Source organism: Pongo pygmaeus, chromosome 8 (assembly GCF_028885625.2).
Source record: "Pongo pygmaeus isolate AG05252 chromosome 8, NHGRI_mPonPyg2-v2.0_pri, whole genome shotgun sequence".
Taxonomy (NCBI): Eukaryota; Metazoa; Chordata; class Mammalia; order Primates; family Hominidae; genus Pongo; species Pongo pygmaeus.
The window spans coordinates 47524660-47543244 of NC_072381.2; the positions used below are offsets into that span (position 1 = coordinate 47524660).

General features: G+C 59.6%; 1 protein-coding gene across 1 annotated transcript in view; it reads right to left on the bottom strand.

The window, feature by feature from the left end:
* RASGEF1A (RasGEF domain family member 1A) overlaps positions 1 to 15449 on the bottom strand; it is a 69550-nt gene extending 54101 nt beyond the window's left edge. Inside the window, exon 1 of the mRNA XM_054503936.1 lies at positions 15347 to 15449. The gene's annotated coding sequence lies outside the window, so the exon portion shown is untranslated. The remainder of the gene's footprint in view (positions 1 to 15346) is intronic.
* Positions 15450 to 18585: the final 3136 nt, after the last annotated feature.

An 18585-nucleotide genomic window follows, 5' to 3' on the forward strand; every position in this document is an offset into this window, starting at 1 on the left:
CAGTCAGGGGCGGCACAGTCCTGTTAATTGCGAGCCCTGAGCAGACTGCGAAACGTGCTTGTTGAGCGCTACCTGGGGAGCTCACCCTGTCCGGACGGTTGGGAATCCCCACTCTCTGGCTCACGGGACACCTCTGCTTCTGCCTCCCTGTGCACAGCCACTCCTCCAGGACTGTGAGGGGGACCAGGCCTTCGTCTGGCCCAGCACTGGTGTGGACCAGACCCCTGACCCTCACAAGTACCAGTTCTCTCCTTGTTGTTGTCAGGTTCGGAGGGGCAGGTGTAGGTGCTGTGCCACAGGGAGTCTCCCCAACAAGACGGACCCCTGGTGATGCAGGAGCAGGCAGACAGGGAGGCCCTGCTGGACGGCAGCAGCACCCTAAGGACACACAGGGTGGTGTCGAGCTCCCACCTGGCCCTGGCCATGAGGAGTGTTGTCAGAGGGTGAGGACGCAGAGGGCACCTGTCGCCATTGATGCTGGGATGACCAAGGACAGTGCCTGCGGCAGGCCCCCAGAAGCAGAGGGGGCTTGGGGGAATAGAGGGCTGACCCAGGCACTCCTGTGTGTGCACGGTACTGCCACCCACCCACACGGGTGTGCATACACAGGCACACTCCACATCGTGGACACATCTTTAGTTTCAAGGGTGTCAGCAGGTGGGACACAGAGCAGTGCACCCCAGAAGGAGCAGACAGACCAGCAGACCCACCTCTCCACAGCCAGGCCTAGGTGGGCAGGGGAACCAGGCAGGGAGTCAAGGGCCTGGCCAGGCACCTGGAGTTGGAAGGCAGGGAGGAAGGCGTGGGCTACGGGGCTGCGGGACAGGCCGGGGCTCAGTGTCCAGCAGCTCTTTCTAGTAGGCAGGCCTGCCTGGGAAGGGAGGGCAGGGCATTAAGCCACGGTCAGAAGGCTACCAGGCAGGCCACTGGGCAGGCTGACCCTCCAGTGGGGCACGGCAGCCCAGGCACACAGCCAGAGGCAGGGAGGGTGGATGGGAGGCCTCGGTCTGCCACCAGGCAGGGCTCAGATCCCACATCTGCTACCTGCTGTGAGTCCTGGGTAGTCAGTGACTCTGTCTTCCAAACCCAAGTGCCTGGCCAGGCCCTTGACTCCTGCTCAGCTGTGGACTCCCAGGAAGGGAGGGGACCTGACTGTGAGGCAGACACAGTGCACTTTCTTTTCTGAAGGTCTGATTTCCCCTCACGTGTCCCAAGCTCAGAGGCTTTTAGCAGAGGCAGAGGACCCTGTTTCAGGGCTTGGCTGCCAAACTCACCTGACTCCCACTGGCAACAGAGCCCCTCCACAGAGGCTTGCAGGCTTCCTCTGCTGCACACCCAGTGATTGGCTGGCAGGGGGAGGCAGCACCCGAGAGAGGCTCCTGTGCCTCCTGCTCACCCTCGACACAGATGCACTGGGACTAACTGCTCCCCTGGACCCTGGCACTCATCGTCCATACCTCAATGGAACCCACAACCTGCTGCCAACAACCCCAGCTCTCCTCACAGAGCACCACACCCCATGCCTTCAGGACCAGCGAGTTCAAAGGAGCCCATCATGGGCAGACCCCCATGGTCTCCTCTGTCCATGCCCCAGACAGAGGGGCTGTGCACACCCAGCCCAGGGAAGGCCCACAGGCGGGGGTGCCCCCACACACTCCCACGCCCACCGTAGCAAGGCCACCTGCAGGAGGGGCCTGGCCAGGTCCAGCCTTCCTGACACCCACCCCCACACCCCCCACCACCTCATCCTGGTGTGTTCAGCAGGTGCCACAACCTGCAAACTACCCCGTGTGTGGATTTGGGGTCCTTGTAGCTCCCCAGACTGTAAACTCCCAAATGCCCGGGGAGGGCTTTCTTGCTCACCTCATGTGAGGGATTAGGCTCTCAAGAGTGGGTACGGCCCCCAAATATGCCCACAGCCTGATCTCCAGAACCTGGGAATGTTCCCTTATTCGGCAAAAGGGACTCTGTAGGTGTAACTAGGCAGAGGCTCTTGAGGCTGCTGGGAGATTCTCCTGGGTGGGCCCATTGTATTCACAAGTCCTTAAAGTTGAAGAATCTTTCCCGGCTTCAGTCAGAGAAAGTGTGAGGACAAGGCAGGGTCAGGGAGATGGTGGCGTCAGGGGACCCAACACCTGTGGCTGGCTCAGAGATGTGGGGAGCCTCACACAAGGCCCAGAGGGAGGCTCTAGGGGCCCTCAGGGGCCAACATCCCACAGGGGATGGGGACCTGACGGAACGAGATTCTACCAACAGACATCTGCACGACCACGATTCTACCTGGAGCCTCCGAAGAGGCAGGCCGGCCAGCGCCTTGACCTCAGCCCCTAAGACCCGACCCAGCCTCTGACCTACTGGCTGAGATAAGCAGCATGTGGTGCTGGAGCAGCTCCATCTGTGGGACTTTTTTGCAGCAGCAATAAGAGGCAGGGGCAGCCCACCCTGCTCTGAGCACCAGCCGACTGGCCACAGGCACAGACCACAGGGGCAGGACCCCTCTAGGGCTCACCCGGCAGTGCCCCTAAGCTGGGCCTGGGGCAGGCCTGCCTCCCCATGGGGTCTGGCACCATCCTCCCCACCCTCAGGCCCATAGAGGGCAGACAGAGACCCACATGCCAGGCCCAGTGCTTGGTGGATGGCCTCCCACCAGGGCTGTGCTTTGTGACCCCAGCTGTGCAAGGAAGAAGTGGGCTGCAGGAAAATATCCCCTGTAGGAGACCCTGGAGCCAGGACACTTCGGGGAGGGCGGGAGACAAACAGAGGGGGCCTTCAGGGTCCTCTTGGGAACTGCGATGTGCCAGTGGCACCAGGACAGCTGTGGGGCCATGGAGGGCTGCAAGGGGCCATGTAGGTAGACCCCACCAGTGCTGGCGACCTCCACTTGTTGCCCCCTTAGATCTGTGTGGTGGGGCACTGGCCCTCCTGCTGAGGGCACGGGTTTCCTAACAGGCACCTATCCTTCAAGCTCCTTGGGCCTGGCCCAGACCTTCCCGGCCCTGTGGGCTGTGCTCTTCCTGCTGGTCCTGCCTGCCCTCTCCACCTCACAGCACCTCACGGCCTCACGGCAGCACCGCTAACCCCCGCCCCCGGGCCTGGTCTACTCTTGCAGGGCCCGGAACTGACACCTTCACACCCAGCTCACAGCGCAGTGACACCTGGCCTCTGGGCCTCAGCTGCAGGCAGAAGGCTGGGTGGGGGAGAGGTGGGGGCTGGGAGTCCATAAGGCTGTGTTCCCTGAGCAAGTGTCTGTGGTCACAGGCAAGGATGGAAACCGCTGCTGTAGCTCAGAGGTAAAACGGGTCTCTGTGGGATGAGCTCCAAGCAGGGGTCCAAGCAGGGGCTCCTCCTAGTGTCCCCAGAATAATCCCTGACTAAAGGGAGGGAAAAAAGGAGACAGTCCCTTTATGGCACACAAGCAATGACAGCAGTGACTCCATTGGGTCTGACATTGGGACCTCCTTGTGTAGCTGGTGGCCCCAGGGCCCACTGGAGGCCCCTCTATCCCTGCGCTCCTGACACACTCGGCTGGGAACACTGGGGACTTTCCTCCCGGGCAGAGGCTCCCCATTCCCAGGCATCTGGAGAGGAAACCGGGAAGTGTGGGGTTTCCAGCACCTCCGGGAAGCCCCAGCCACCGCCTGGTCACTGCCTGGCAGAGTCCAGCCCCACCAGCCCAGCCCCTCAGGCCGGTGTCGGGCTTGGCTGCAGTGGGAATGCCCAGCAGGAAGGACAGCAGGATCCAGGAAATCTCCCAAAGTCACTGCGCTGCACGGCCCCACCCAGGCCCCAGCGCCCTCCAGGCCCCTCACACCACCTAGGCCAAGCCGCCCAGCCCTGCCCACCTAGGCTGCCCACTCAGCATCGCTCCTTCCTGCCCCGCCCACTGCCATCTGGGCCTGGACGGCTCCAGGATATCCTGGACAGTGGGGCAGGCTGAGGTGAGAGAGCTGACCACTGTCCTGACCCAGCCCCAGGGCTACACCCTCATCCAAAGGCTGGGGACAGCTGCCCCCACCTCCTCTTAGGCTGCAAGCTCTGGGGGCAGGCACACTCCTCACTCCTTGTCTCACAGCCCTGCCCAGAGCCTGCACCTGGAGCAGGACAGGAACATCACAGCTCTGCCATGTACCCTCTGCAGCCACCGCTCTGAGGAGGTGAGGAGTGTCACTGGCATTTCATTGCAGTACAGACTGAGGCCAGAAACCGGAAGTGTCTGTCCAAGGACACAGGACACTGGTCAGGGCCAGAGTTAAAACCAAAACCCAGACTCCCATGTCAGGGGAACCCTGGAGCCAGGGCTGGGGGTGCTGGGGTGGGAGTAGGCACTAGTGTTGGCTCAGGACCACCAGGTGGTGGGTGTGTGGCCATTCCTGGGCACCTGTCACCCTTGGCTTCTCTGGGCTGGCTCCTGGCCCTGTCTGCCCACTGGCACCCCACTGCCCCAGAGGAGGACCAGTCTAGAGTGGTGGCACAGTGCGGTCTGGGCTTCTCCGATGCCCTCCTTCGTCCCCTGGTTGCCAACAATGCTAAAGCTGCACGCCTGTGATCAGGGAGGCCCTCTCAGCTTGACTGCTCTCTCCTGCCCCCTAGAGCTACCATAGTGTTTAGACAGAGGCTGTCCCCAGCCTAGGGGGAGCACTGTGCAGGAGGAGGCCCCCAGGGGACCCAGAGTGAACTGACTTCAGGGAGCCCATGCTAATGACTGTCCTGGCCACACTGTGCCCCACAAGCCACAGATGGAGTGAGGATGCTGAGGGGGCCTGGAGCCAGGACAAGGCAGGCCAGGCAGGGGCAGGTGTGGCAGGTGCTGCTGGAGTCCCCCCACCCCTACCCAGAACACACAGCAGCATGCATCCAGGCAGCCAGTGGGGAGCTTGGTTCTTGATCCGGCTGTGACTGGCTGTGTCCTCGCTGGACCATGTGCTCAGAGATGGGACAAGGGCTGAGGGGCTTGTCACAGGCTGAAAGAAGAACAGGAACAGGAACCTCAGGGAAAGAAAGGGCTGGTGAGGGGTGGGGGCGGGGGGGTGAATCAATAGCCAAGGGAGGTGGGTGAGGAAAGTGAGGTGCAGCAGGACCAGAGTGGCCTCTCCGGGATCCCTGCCCACATTGTAATGCATGGGCTACCTCTCTCGGCTTCCAGGGCACTGCACACTCAGTGCGACTATGGACCTCAGCCCCTTCCCCCACACAGTCTCCCGTCCCTGGTTCTCTCCACGTTGGGGCTGAGGATGTGTCTGGCGTGGAGCAGCGCACACCACAGCCACGCAGCACTGCCCCCACTCGCACCATCTGCACACAGACACAGATGAGCCGTGAAGGTGGCATGAAACCCCAGGCCTGTGTCACCCGGCTTTCTTGCCATTCCCCGGTTGCCGGCATGAGTCCATCTTGGGGCCCAGCTGTTTCCTCTACGACCGGAAACCCCCTTCCTCCCTTCATAGTTTTGCTCGAACCTGGCCTTCCCAGGGTGGCTGCCTTCATCGCTCCCTCCTGGCACCTCTCCCTCCTTCCAGAGTCATTAGGCTCATTTCTGTCTATTTTCAGGTTGTGTCTGCACTCCTAGAGTCTGGGCCATGCCTGGCGTGCATGGCCTGCAGTGGGTGAGACTGGGATCCGACATCTCTCCCCAGGTCAACTTTCCACTCTCCAATGGTTCTGCCTGAGTCCATCTCTCAGGTGGGGGTGAGGGTGAGCAGCACCTTGCAGAGTCCCTCACATGGCTCCAGAGGTCACAGCAAGGGGGAGGAGCCATGAGGCCCGGGTTCACATCCTTGACTGGCCACTTCTCGTTATCAGCACCAGCAGGACTCTTGACCCCTCCAAGCCTCGCTGACACACTGGTGATGATTTGAATGCCTGCCCTGGGCCCACTTGTGTCTAGATACCCCTCACCAGGTGGGCAGCTCATCAGCCACATGGGGCCTTGCTCAGCGAGTCCCACCCATGCAGTGTTTGGTGGGGAAGGAGGAGCACAGGTCCTGCCCAGGAGGCAGGATTCTGGGACTGGGCCTGCCTCTGCTGCCCAGGGGCCTCTCCTCCACACCTCAGTCCCATCGTGCCTGCAGGCGGGTTCCACCAAGCTACATTCTCCTTCCTAGGAGGGTGGGCATGTTCTCAGACCCCGTAGTCCCCTGCGCTTCCCCCAGGCCTCCCCAGGGGGTAGTAACTGCACACAGCGATGGGCAACGACAGGGTCCAGGGTCCCATCAGCGGTGCCCTCCCCATTCGAAAGCAGGCCTGGGACTCACATTCTCCAGAGCCAACCCTGGCCCTGCATTACGCTGCACTGACCATTTTCACATGTGCTGTATAATGTCTGGTTGAGGCCAGGGGTTCTCCCCTGGGCTCCCACAGGGGTGCATGGCTGTTCCCACTAGCCGGGGAAAGGTGTGCCCCCTAGGACTGACAGACACTTCTCCCACCATCCAGGCAGCCAGTGCTCTGGCCAAGGCATACAGCTGCAGCCTGGAGAGGACAGACAGGGCGAGGCAGGGGAAGGCAGCTGCCTGGGCCAGGACATGAGGGCCTCCAGTGTTACAGTTATAGCAGGCTCAGAAAACAACTAGGCTGGGCAGGTTTCCAGTGGGCATGTGGGGTGAACTCCTTCCCCACTCAGGATCTCAGGCGAAAGCTGCCTCTATACTAGGTGGCTCACAGCTTCGGGGAGGGGTACCCTCATGGAGGTCTGCCTGCTGGGGCCCCCAGAACCCTGCGCCAGTCAACTCTTCACTGAAAGATAGGGAGGCACAGTTTCGTTTAAGTCAATTTTGCAGCCTGCATCATCTAAGTGGGTGGGTATGGAGTGTCTCATCTTGAGGTGAAGGATTCTGTGAGCAGGAGGACCCCATGGCTGGCCTGGCCTCTCAGGAGGCTGAGATGAGGGGGCAGCAGGAGGGTGAAGTCCAGCCTCGGTCACCACTTCCCCTGCCCCATGCCACCTGCCCTCCTCTTTCATGGCCAACCCAGGGCCCCACCTCCCTCAGGGCCATCTGCCACTCTGCGCTTGATGCCAGAGGACAAGTGCATTTCCTTGGGGCAAAGCTATAGGCCACACCAGGTGGCTGGCCCCTTGGGACGAGGAGAGCAGCTCAGTTTTGGTGGGCCGAGGGGCACCACCAGCAGGGAGCCTCAGAGAGCTTAGCAGGCTTGGGTGAGCTGCTGAGCTGCAGGCTTGCTGGATGGATGCCCCACAGGCCAGCCCCTAGGAGCGGGACTGCCTCTGTCTCCTCTTTGTGCCACCCACACCCACCATCCACCCACTCAGCACAGCCTCTTCATGCCTGGTGGGCTCTCAGGGCAGCTCATGTGCTGCCACCTGGGCTGGCCCTCCTGGCAAGCTGGAAGAGCTCACTGGGCACATGGGCCTCCTGACCACCAGGCCCAGGAAGGACAGCTGGGGGCCAGAGTGGAGAGAAGTCTGCAGCAGGGGCTGATATGCAGGCCCCAGACTCCCCGGCCAGTGCTCCCCACCCTGCACTGCCTTCACTGGCCTGGGGCTGGCCCTGGTCTCTGGTTCCCCCATCTCTGGCCCATGCAGCCTGAGCCCAGGGTTGACGACATGAGCATCAGTCAGTCCTTCCCTGGACAAACAGACAAAGCTCCTCTGTGCGACATGCCAGCACAACACTTGGTCCCAGGGCTGGCAGCCAGGAGCACAGAGAAGAACCCGCAGACACTCACAGTGACCCCAGGAAGACAGACATCCATGCAGGGTGGCGGTGCTGTGGGATGCAGGAGGAGGCTGGACCTGAGGTTGCATTCCGAGCCCCCCAGGGACTGGCTGAGGGCCTGCAAGCACAGCGGGTAGCCTCTTGCCTGGAGGTAGTAGCAGCGCCCCCTGGGACTTGCAGCTGGGCCCTACCCAGACTCCCCCAGGGCTGTGCAGCAGCCATCCACACTTGCAGCCTTCTGCAGAAGACTGGAGTGCCAGCATCCAAGGGCTGAGCAGTGCAGGGGCCTGACTCCAACTCCCCTGCCTCAGAGGGAGGCTAGCTGTGGGGTCAGTTGACACTCCGGAGTCCCCATGGAATCAGGCTAGACTTCCACTGCAACTGCACCTCTGTCCCGCCTCCTCCCCTCCCTGCATGGTGCTTGTCATTCCCACACAGATGTCTCCTGAGAGCATACCCTCTCTAAACCCCTTCTATCAGAATCCCCAGCCCAGGCACTAAGTCATAGCCCTCACAGGCAGGAACGAGATGAGAGGACACAGAACAAGCACTCAGAAGCCAGGTGCCACCGCTGCACATTCAGGGGCTCAATAGGCCAGAGGAGGGGGGCGTCCTCACCTCCAGGAGGTGGAGGTGCTCCCCACTGGGGCCATCCAGCTGAGCCCCAAGGTGGGAGTGTGCATTCAGGAGGCACTCAGGCAGGGGAAATCACTCACAGAGGCAGGAAGGGGGATAGCCAGCTCAGGAGCTGGATGGAGGGGCAGGGTGGGGACAGCAGGAAGGCTCGGAGAGATGAAGGGAGGCACCAGAGAACCACACCACCTGCTCTCTAACATGCTCCCTAGAGCACGGGAGTGACCTGGCCTCAACCTCTGCCTCCGCCCCTCTCTGCAGACCCCAGAGGCTCATTGGCAAAATTGGTGTAATGATGCTGGCATCAAAAAGAGGCACATTAGGTCACATGTCAGTGAAATGCCCAGCAGAGCCCTTGGACAGTAGGCTGGTCAGGGGCCCTCCCAGCACCTGGGTGTGAATGCACACACCCAGAATGAATGTGTACACCCAGAGCCCCCAGGCACATGACTGTACACCACACCCAGGCCTGGGCACCGGCAGGGTGGGCCGAGGGCACCAGCCTCCCCACACCTGCTGCTACTTCCTCTCCACTCTGCAGCCTGGGCCCTGCCTGGCACTGGTGCTGTCCTAGAGATCCCCTCCTGTCTCTTCCCCTGACAGCATCCCCAGTCGCCTCAGATAAGACAGCTCTGCACTCGGTGCACCACCAGATGCATCTGGCGTCCTACCCAGGGCTGAGAACACCATGCTGCCCTAGAGTCCAACCCTGGGTGCTATGGCAGGCCAGAGAGCCACTGTGGAACCCCGGTCCCCACAGGCAGGGCCAGGTGGCTCCCCAGACCCAGACCCCACGGAGAAGCTAGGGTCCGCCCCCCTCTCAGGACCCCAGCAGGCAGACTCCCGTGCCCATAGGAGGCCTGGCCACTGTCCTGCCCCCTCCCACCTTTCCCACTGCGGGAGCCAAGGAAGGCACCTGGGCGTGGACTTCTCCTGTACAACTGGGCTCTCCAGACGTCAGCAGGCAGCAGGGCATGTAGCCCTCGACGGCCATGATCCACAGCGCGCAGCATTCTATTTTTATCATTTAACCCCAAACTTTCTATTCCATTGTTTCTTTGACCCATCATTCAAACATGCATTTCAAACTTTCTAAATAAACGACTCTTTTAGAGTTATCTATTTTGTTATCACTTTCTCTCTTAATTGCACTGTAGTCAGAACACTTGGCCTGAATAGCAGCTTCTTTGACATTTGTGCGGGCATCTCCGAGCCAGCACTGACTGCACAGCCTGTGCGCACCCACCAGGCTTGGGGGTGCCTGGTGACCGCAGCTGTGGGTCTCCCCTCCAGGCCCCACCCATGTGGGAGCACCCTCCCCCTCAGCCCTGCCCCCTCTTGGAAGTGGTTCTGGCTGCCGTGGCCTTTACATGAAGAACAGCTGGGACCCCTGGCCATACCTGCCAGCACAGTTTACTATCAGCCCTCTCCACCACCACTCCCCGTAGGGCAGTTGATCTGGCCCAGGTACCTGCAGGTCACCTCACAGCAGGTCTAACTCACTCCAGCTTGGTCAAGGTGAGCCCAGCTCCCAGAGACACCCAGGCCAGAGGAGGAAGGGGCACGGGGCATAGAAGGCCCTGTCCCCGTAGCAGGGCTGAGCAGGAAGGGCTCTGCCTGCAATGGACAGTGTGGGCAGGACTTGGGCTCTCCCAGGTGCCACCAATGCTCACCTGGCCTGGCCTGTGGGGGACTCTACTCCTCATCCAGCCACCCACTGCTAACAGCAATAATAAAATGAATAATTGATGCAGCCCCCTGCCTGCTCTGAGTAATTAACTCATGAAAGCATCAGGGCACCCCTAGAACTCCCAACCTCATCCAAGCCCCATCCTCCCAGCTGATCCACTCACCCTGCCTCCGGCCCACCCTTCCTCCCCCAGCTCTGAGGGCAGAGGCTTGGGTCCTAGCAACTGGGGCCAACCCTCCTCTCCTCAGCCAGCAAAGCCAGGGCTGCCCAGCTCTCACCCAGAGCCTGGCTTGGGGCTGCCCATTACCTTCATCCAGACCACAGCCCTGGGAGAAGCAGGGCTCAGAGGGCATGCTCAGAGCACCGCCCAGAAAAAGCTGGGCACAGAACTAGCCTACAGAGAAGTCCAGGCAGGAGAAATCTGGACCTTGGAGTCTGCATCTGTACAGGGACAAAATGCAGATCCTCACTCTGGGAAGTACCTGGTGCTGTGGCTGGACATGTCTCCCCAGGCCCCAAGGAGGAGGCCTGCCCCACTGCCCCAGCTGTGGCTGGGGTCCAGGACACACCCGGATGCACTCAAGGCTGCCTGACATTCACATTTGGCGGGTCTGGGTACCAGAGACCTGGAGAGCCCCATGGGCAGAGAGAGTGGGGGAGGGTCCACCAGATTTGGGCAGCCTTGGTGGGGGTGGGGAAACAAGCCCTGCTGATAAACCATCAGAACGCGCCCCCTCTCCTCTCCCAGCTCCCGCCAGCCTCCTCCACGGAAGCTACTCTTTGTTAACAGTGTTGCCATGGCAACCAGATCCAGGGAGAACTCTCTCTTCAAGGTAGAGTCTGAGGGTGACACTTGGAGAAACAGAAGTGGTGGTGACAACAAACAGGGTGCTGGCCTCCCAGCCCCATCCCCCAGGATTCCTTCCTGGTCCAGGACCCCAGACACCATCCCCCCAGACTGTCCCAGAGCTCTCAGGTCTGCTTCCCTCTCTTCTCCTCTCCCTGGCGTGGGTGCAGCAACGTGGCCCAGGCCAGGCACCTCTGCCCCACGATGCACGGTGGCTCAGGCACTCCCATGCACCTCCCATGGATGTTCGCTAAATCTGCCAGCATAGCCACTGTCTCGTGGCTGGGCTCCAACAGGCCTGGTGCAGACTGGACCCCAGGGGATCATAGACAAGTACACCCAGGGCAGCTGCTGCAGAGCAGCCCCAGGCCCCCTGCACAGCAGGAAAGTTCAGGAAGGCACCCGAGGAAGGCTGGGAGCCTCCTGGGAGGAGGGAGTCCCAGCAGAGGCCATGCCCTGAGTAGGGGAACAGACTGCTGGGTAAGGAGGCCACTGCAAATGTCCTGGCTAGGGGATGGCGGTCCGGCCCACAGAGGTGGCAGTGAGCAGGGAGAGGCAGAAGGGGCAGAAGAGAGGTCTGGAGTGGGGTGCGCCAGACTGGCTGACAACTCCAGGCAAAGGGAAGCTGGCAGAGGGGGTGAGGGAGAGCCAGCTGCCTACCTGCTCAGATGGGGAACCTGGGGCAGGCAAGATTCAGGAACATGATAATGTGCATCGTCACCTGGGAGGCGTCCAGCAGGCTCACACACTGACAGAACCCAGAGGACAGGTGGGGGCTGATGGGAGCTGGAACCGGATCAGCACAGAGGAGGGAACAGATGCTGTGGCTGGGTAGAGGGTTTGAGCCCAGGTCCTGAGGAACAGGGACTTTGAGTGTCCCAGGACGGGAGGAGGAGAACCAGGGGCCAGCCAAGCCCAGGAAATGGGTGTCTGGGAACAAGGCAGTGGACATCCACGGCCTCTCAAGAAGACATCCCTGGACTGAAGGAGGTGTGTGCAGATTGGCGTGGGTGGGAGTGAGTGGGAAGTGAGGATTCAGAGTGAGCAGAGAACATGTCTTCAAAGTCAGCCCGCACAGGCGACCAGGGTGGGGATGGCTGAACAAGTTTCGTTGTTTTTAAAAAAGGAAAAGCACCTGTCAAGCGGACAGCCACATCTTAGCATCCCACGTATGAAGTGGGATCCCATGTATGAACAGCCCGCCCTGGGCTGTTCTGTCTAGAGTCCCAGCCCAGGCCTCTCTTCTTCAAGCTGGTGCTGGCCTCTGCTCCCGGAATTCACAAAGAACCCCACAGCCAGCTCACAAGAGACAAGCAGGTCTCGGAGACCCTGCTGGCTGCCCTAGGCAGCACAGGCCCGCAGCTCAGCCCCTACCCCAGCCCGGGCAGTGCCCAGGGCAGGGCGAGCAACCACAGGTGGGGAGAAGCTTCCCAGAACAGGATCACTCGGTGTCGTCCTGAGTTGTGCCCAAAGGCACCCATGTGCTTCCTGGGAGGCGCTACAGCAGAGCCGGGACAACCTGACTACTCTCCCTGCCTGGCTTCCCTCTCCATGGTCCACCGGGCAGGGGTGGCCACAGCAGCAGTCACACCCCCACCCCGTCCATCACAGCACAGGCCCCGCTTGAGTCCTCACACCTGTCCACTCCTGGCCGGTCACCCCTCACAGCCCTCTGTCATGGTGCCTGGAGCAGCCTCTACCAGCCTGTCCCAGGTGGTGAGCCCTGAGGCCAGAGCCCCTCTCCCACTCTGAGCAGGCCAGGACCCCGAGGGGCTTTCGGGCTTCCCTTCACACAGTGCCCGCCAAGCCACTGCTGGCCATACCAGCTGACCTTCCCAAACCCTGCTCCCGGGCTGCTAGCTGGGGAATTCCTGGTGTCCCAGTGAGCAGGGACATTCTGCATGGGTTCCTGGCAGCTCACCACTCTGGGCCGGCCCAGAGCCCACTCTCACATACCCACAGCCCCAGGCTCTGTGCCCAGAAAGTGGTGACAGGGATACACCCCAAAAGTGGGCAGTGAGCCCTCTCTGGACCCCCGCAGGTCAGGCTGACAGCCATAAGGGAGGGCCTCTGACACCCCCAGCAGTCCACCAGTGGGTATCAGAGGCCCTCCTCTATGGCTGTCAGCCCACCAGTGCCACTTCAGTCCCCTCCCTCCTCACATCACACCCTTGCTAGGTAAACACATCCTCCCCAGCAGGGAGTGGGCAGGGGAGGGCAGAGGAGCAGGGAGGCAGGCTGGAGTGGGTGGGAGTTACAGGAGGCAGATTGGAAGCTCCAAGGGAAAAGCAGCCAGAGTGCCGGGCCCAAGCAGATGGCCTCAGGAGAAAAAGGGGGAAGGGGAGGGAGGGTCCGTCAAGGGGCAGCAGGGAGGGATGGGGGAGAATGCCTTGAGTCTCCTCCCCATCTGCTATCTGCTGTGCCCCTGGGACCCACCCCCAGCAGCCCAGCGCCCCTCCCCTGGGGTGGGCCATGCAGAGAAGAGCATCCCTCCACCAGCCCCTCTCCTGAGGACAGTGGGGGAGCCAAACCCCCTGCCCCCATCCCTGCCTTGGCACAGCACCTTCACTTGACCTATTTGACAAATAGGGCTTCTGCGAAACCCACAGTTCTATTGCCAAAAACCAAAGGCCAACCAAAGCTGTCCCATCCTGACCCTGGCATCATTCTACAGGTGGGGACCAGCGTGCTCAGGGGCTCCTGGCCACACTGTGTCCCAGTATCCACTCGCTATCCTCCCTGGCCGGCCCCTCCCACCGCTGGGGGCCACTGTGTGCGTGGCTCTCCCCACCGCAGCCACTGTCCGGCACAAATGCCATTTCTCTCTCCACCTCCTCCTCCCCTGCCTGCAGTTGCTAAGTTACACCAAAAAACCCCTCTGCTCTGTGTGAACTGTTCCATTTCCACGATTTGCCAGGTGGAAGGGAGCCATCCGGCTGGCAGCTCGAAGATGCCTCCCAGAGAAAAACAAACTCGCTGGCTGGCCTTCAGGCCAAGGCACACCTGGGATACCTGCTTGGTTTGCAAACCCAGGGGCATGTGCAGGAGGACACAGCTTCTCCACTTCACCAGAGAGCCTGGGGGATCCACACAGCTCACGCCCTTCTCAGGAGCAGGGCCTGTGGGCCTGCTGCACCCGCCTCGCTGGGTCACTACCACCCACAGCCCTAAGGACACACACTGGCTGGAGGGGCAGAGAACCCACCTACGTGTCCCTGGCCACCCAGCCAAGGTCCTCCATGTCCCCCTGCTCCGGATCTCCCCTTCCTGGGCTGGGGTCCTGAGGTTCCAAAGCAAAGTCTCACTGGACATCAAGGTGGAAATGTCCTCAGAGGTCATCAAAACCCTATCAGTTTACAGATGGGGAAACTGAGTCTCAGAGGCCTGCAGCCTGCCCGTGGTTCACGAATCAAGACCTGTAGCCTTTCGGCTGGAGGCCCCCTAGAGCCCCTTAGAGTCCAGGGCACCGAGGTGGACAGGCTGGGCTGGCAAGACTGCATCTGGAGGGGGCGGGAGAACCCTGCGGGGACAGAGGGAACCAAGGCCTCTGGGAAGCTCCCCTGCACCCAGCCTGACTCCTGTGTTTCGGGATCCTGCGGCCGACGGCCATTGGGGCCCTTCTTGCGCAGGACAGTGGGAGAAGAGTGGCAGTGGTGGGGAGGGTGAACCAGGGAGAAGCTCACTGCTCTGAGCAGGGAGGGAGGGAGCCCCGGCCACCACCAGGTCTCTGCCCCCAGGTGGCTCCCAAGAGGCAGGCAGCGGCCTCTCTGTAAATATCCACCAGGTCCAGCACCCAGAGGCAGCCAGAAATGCAGGGCACAGGAACCTGCCAGCGCGTCCCTCCACACACAGCAGGGGACTCCCGCCCCCACCTCTCACTCACCGACCCTCAGACCAGAACCAGCTGCACCTGCCCCGTCCCTGGGGCCGGCAAGGCCTGGGGCAAAGAGAGCGTGGTCCTTCAAATGACCCTTGCCCAGCAGGGAGAGGGAGACACCTGGCATGGCCCTGGCCCTCTCCCCCAAATGCAGAGCTCAAGCCCCAATTCCTCGCCAAACAGCAAGGGCGTGAGATACCACGGCGGGGCCCAGAATGCAGAAGAGCAAATGGAAACTTCCAACTGCGCAGCCCTGAGCTCCTCCGATTCCCCAGCCCCCACCCCCACGCCAGGCCCCGGGCAGCGAACCTGCCCGCAGTGCCCACGCCCGCCCGCCGCGTGCGCTCCTGCCACGCCCGGCCCGGCCCGCCGGGTGCCCTGCAGGGGCGAAGGACGCAGGGGGTCCTGGCGCCGTCCAGCCCGGGGCGGAGTTCTCAGCAACTCCGCGCGCCGGGATCCCGGCCGCCCTCCCCGCGCGCGTCCCGCGCCCCGGCCCCACGACGGCCGCGCCGGGCGGGACCCCGGGCCCGCGCACGCCGCGCCCTGCCCGCGCCGGCGACCGGAGGGCACGGCCCCAGGCGCGGGCGGGGGCCCCGAGGGACTGAGGGTCCGCGGCCGCTGCCTACCTCGGTCCGGGCCAGCGTCGCTCCCGCGCCGCCCTCGCGCCGCAGTCGGGCCCCGAGCAGCGCGCGGCCGGCGCCGGCGGCGGCTCATGCTCGGCGCCCGGGCCCGCGGCACCCGCCCACCCGCGGCCGCCCCCGCGCTGCGCCAGCTGCGGGCAGAGCAGCTCCCTCCGCAGCCGGCGCCGGGGAGCGCGAGCGAGCGAGCGAGCGCGGAGCGAGCGCCGAGCGGGCACGGAGCGGGCGCGAGAGCGCGGGGAGCGGGGGAGCGGGCGGGCGCGGGACGCGGAGGGAGGAGGGTGCGGGGCAAAGGTGCAGAGAGAGGTAGGGCGCGGGACGGGGCTCGGGCAGAGGGCACTGGGACAGGGCGGGCGCCGGGAGAGGGCGGCCAGGCTTTCATTTAAAAAGGATAAGGCATCACGCCTATAATCCCAGCACTTTGGGAGGCCGAGACGGGCGGATCAGGAGGTCAGGAGATCGAGACCATCCTGGCTAACACGGTGAAACCCCGTCTCTACTAAAAATACAAAAAAAAAAAAAAAAAAAATTAGCCGGGCGTGGTGGCGGGCGCCTGTAGTCCCAGCTACTCAGGAGGCTGAGGGAGGAGAATGGCGTGAATTCGGGAGGCGGAGCTTGCAGTGAGCCGAGATCGCGCCACTGCACTCCAGCCTGGGTAACAGAGTGAGACTCCGCCTCAAAAAATAAAAATAAATAAATAAAAATAATAAAAATAAAAAAGGATAAGGCAACAGACAAGCTAGGAGGCGATGCGGCCACCGCATTTAAAAGGCCCTCTGGGAACTCTCGCAGAGCTGGCAAAATTTTTGTCAGTGGAATCAGACGGTGAAAGCCCTTCTGTGGGCAAGTCCTGGCCCCTTGGGTTACTCCCCTTAACCATCTCAATCGCCATGTAAGGTCGGTGGTGGATTTGTTCCCATTGGACAGGTTAGTAAACTGATGCACAGGGAGTGCGGTTACCCTGCAGGGTCTCAGAGCCGGTAAGTGGCAGAGCAAGGCTTCAAAGCCACCTCGGGAGATTTCAGAACAACTAAAGCAGGACACAGGTCTTCTGGCGTCCACTGGAACTTCCTGTCGCTCTGAAGGGTCACCTTCTCTTGAACGGACACCCTGTGACCTGACCCCAGGGTGGCCCAGAGTGACTCTTGCAGGCAGTCAGACGAGGGCCAGTGAGAAACAGGTCTGGGGCCACGAAGTCCCCAGGTGGAGGGGTCTGTGTGAAAAAATGGGGAGGAGCCCCACAGCACCCCTTGAAGAGGCTGAGGACCTTGCTTATTCACTTAGTCCTTGTGTCTTGAACACCTGTATGCCAGGTGTAAGATGGGGCACTGGGATTCGGTTGTGAATGTCTCTGTCTGGTTGGAGTTTGCATTCTTGTGGGAAGTAGGCAGTGAATAAAAATACACATAAATAGTTCATGTGTCAGATGCTGCAGATCCCAGAGAGAGGCCCAGCAGAGAGAGGGAGCCAGCGAAGAGAGGGGGAGGGGAGCTTGTAGGGTGGGGGATTCTTTTTTTTTTTTAAGGGGAGGTGTCACTGTGTGGCCCAGGCTGGAGTGCAGTGGCTATTCACAGGTGCAATCACTATGCTCTACAGCCTGGAACTTCCTGACTCTAGTGAGCCTCCTGCCTCAGCCTCCCGAGTAGCTAGAACTGTAGTTTCTCACCACCACCTTTCCCTGCTGGGTTGGGGATTTTATTTTGGGTGATCAGGGAAATCTTGGCGAAAGGATCATATCTGAGCTAAGACCTAACTGAGGCAAGCTATGCTGAATCCGAGGAATGAACATTTTCAGCAAAGAGAACAGTACATGCAAAGGCCCTGAGGTGGAGGATGCCTTAGAAGGAGGCCAAGTGGAGATGAGTGAGTGTGGTAGAGAGGAGCCTGCAGGAGCTGCCAGGTGGACCATATCGCGAAGAGCCTGGCCAGCCATCAGCCCTCTGTGGCTTTGACTCAGAGGGAGGTGGAGGGTTTTGCACAAAGTAATATGATATTACTATTTTTTACAAAAAATATTTTATTATGGAAGATTTTAAATGCTTATAATAGTAACGGCTAAAAATATACAATAAACTCAATGGCCCAACTTCAACAATTATCAATACATGGCCAATTCTGTTTCATCTGTATGCCCACCTACCACTCCCCATATTATTTATTTGTTTACTCATTTTAAGTAAACTTTTATAGCTTTTTTATTTTTTTGAGACAGGGTCTCACTCTGTCCCCCAGGCTAGAGTGCAGTGGCACAATCATAGCTCATTGTAGCCTCAAACTCCTGGGCTCAAGAAATCCTCCCACCTCAGCCTCCCAAGGATAATTTTTTGTAAGTATAACATACATAGACAAAAATCATAAAGTTGTGCTCCATGAATTTTCAATAAGAATACACTCATTCAGTGAGAATATTAATAGCTCTCTGCACCTGGATTTTCACTGTAGAAAGGTTTTTAATGACAGATTCATTTTCTTTAATATATATAGGACCATGTAGATTATTTGCTTCTTCCTATGTAACTTTTGCAAATTGTGTTTTTTATGGATTTTGCCCATTTTCTCTAAATTTTCAGATTTTCCGACATCCTCATATTGTTGTTTATAACATATTTTATATTATCCCGCAGATGTTTGTAGAGTCTGTAGCTATGTCCCACTTGGATTCTGATATTGGGGACCTCTGTGTTTTTCACTTTCTTTTTTTGATCAGTCTTGTTAGGGTTTTGTCAATTTTATAATTTTTTTTAAAGAAACAACTTTTGACTTTGTTCAGCTTTCTCTGTTGTACTTTCTATTTCATGAATCTCTGCTCTTAGTTTCATTGTGTTTGTAGCTCTCCTTTGGGGGAGTATTAACTGTCTTTCTATCCTTCCTTCCTCCTTCCTTTTTAGTTTCTGAAGTTGGAGGGTAGGTTCATTGGTTTTCAGCTTTCTTTCCTACTCTATGGACTTAAAGCTATATATCTGCTTGTTAAGCACTGGTTTACTCTCTCTCACAATTGATGTTTTTTTCTCACTATCATTTTGCTCAAGAGACTTTTAAATTTCCATTTTGACTTCTCTTTTGGCCTATGACTTATTTGGGAGGACATTGCTTAGTTCCAAATATTAGGGGATTTTCTAGCTACCCTCCTGCTGCTGGGTTCCAATTTAATCACACGTCAGGCAGAGATTTTCTGAAATCTATTAATACATTCTTTATGGCCCAAAATATGTTCTGTTTTGATAAAT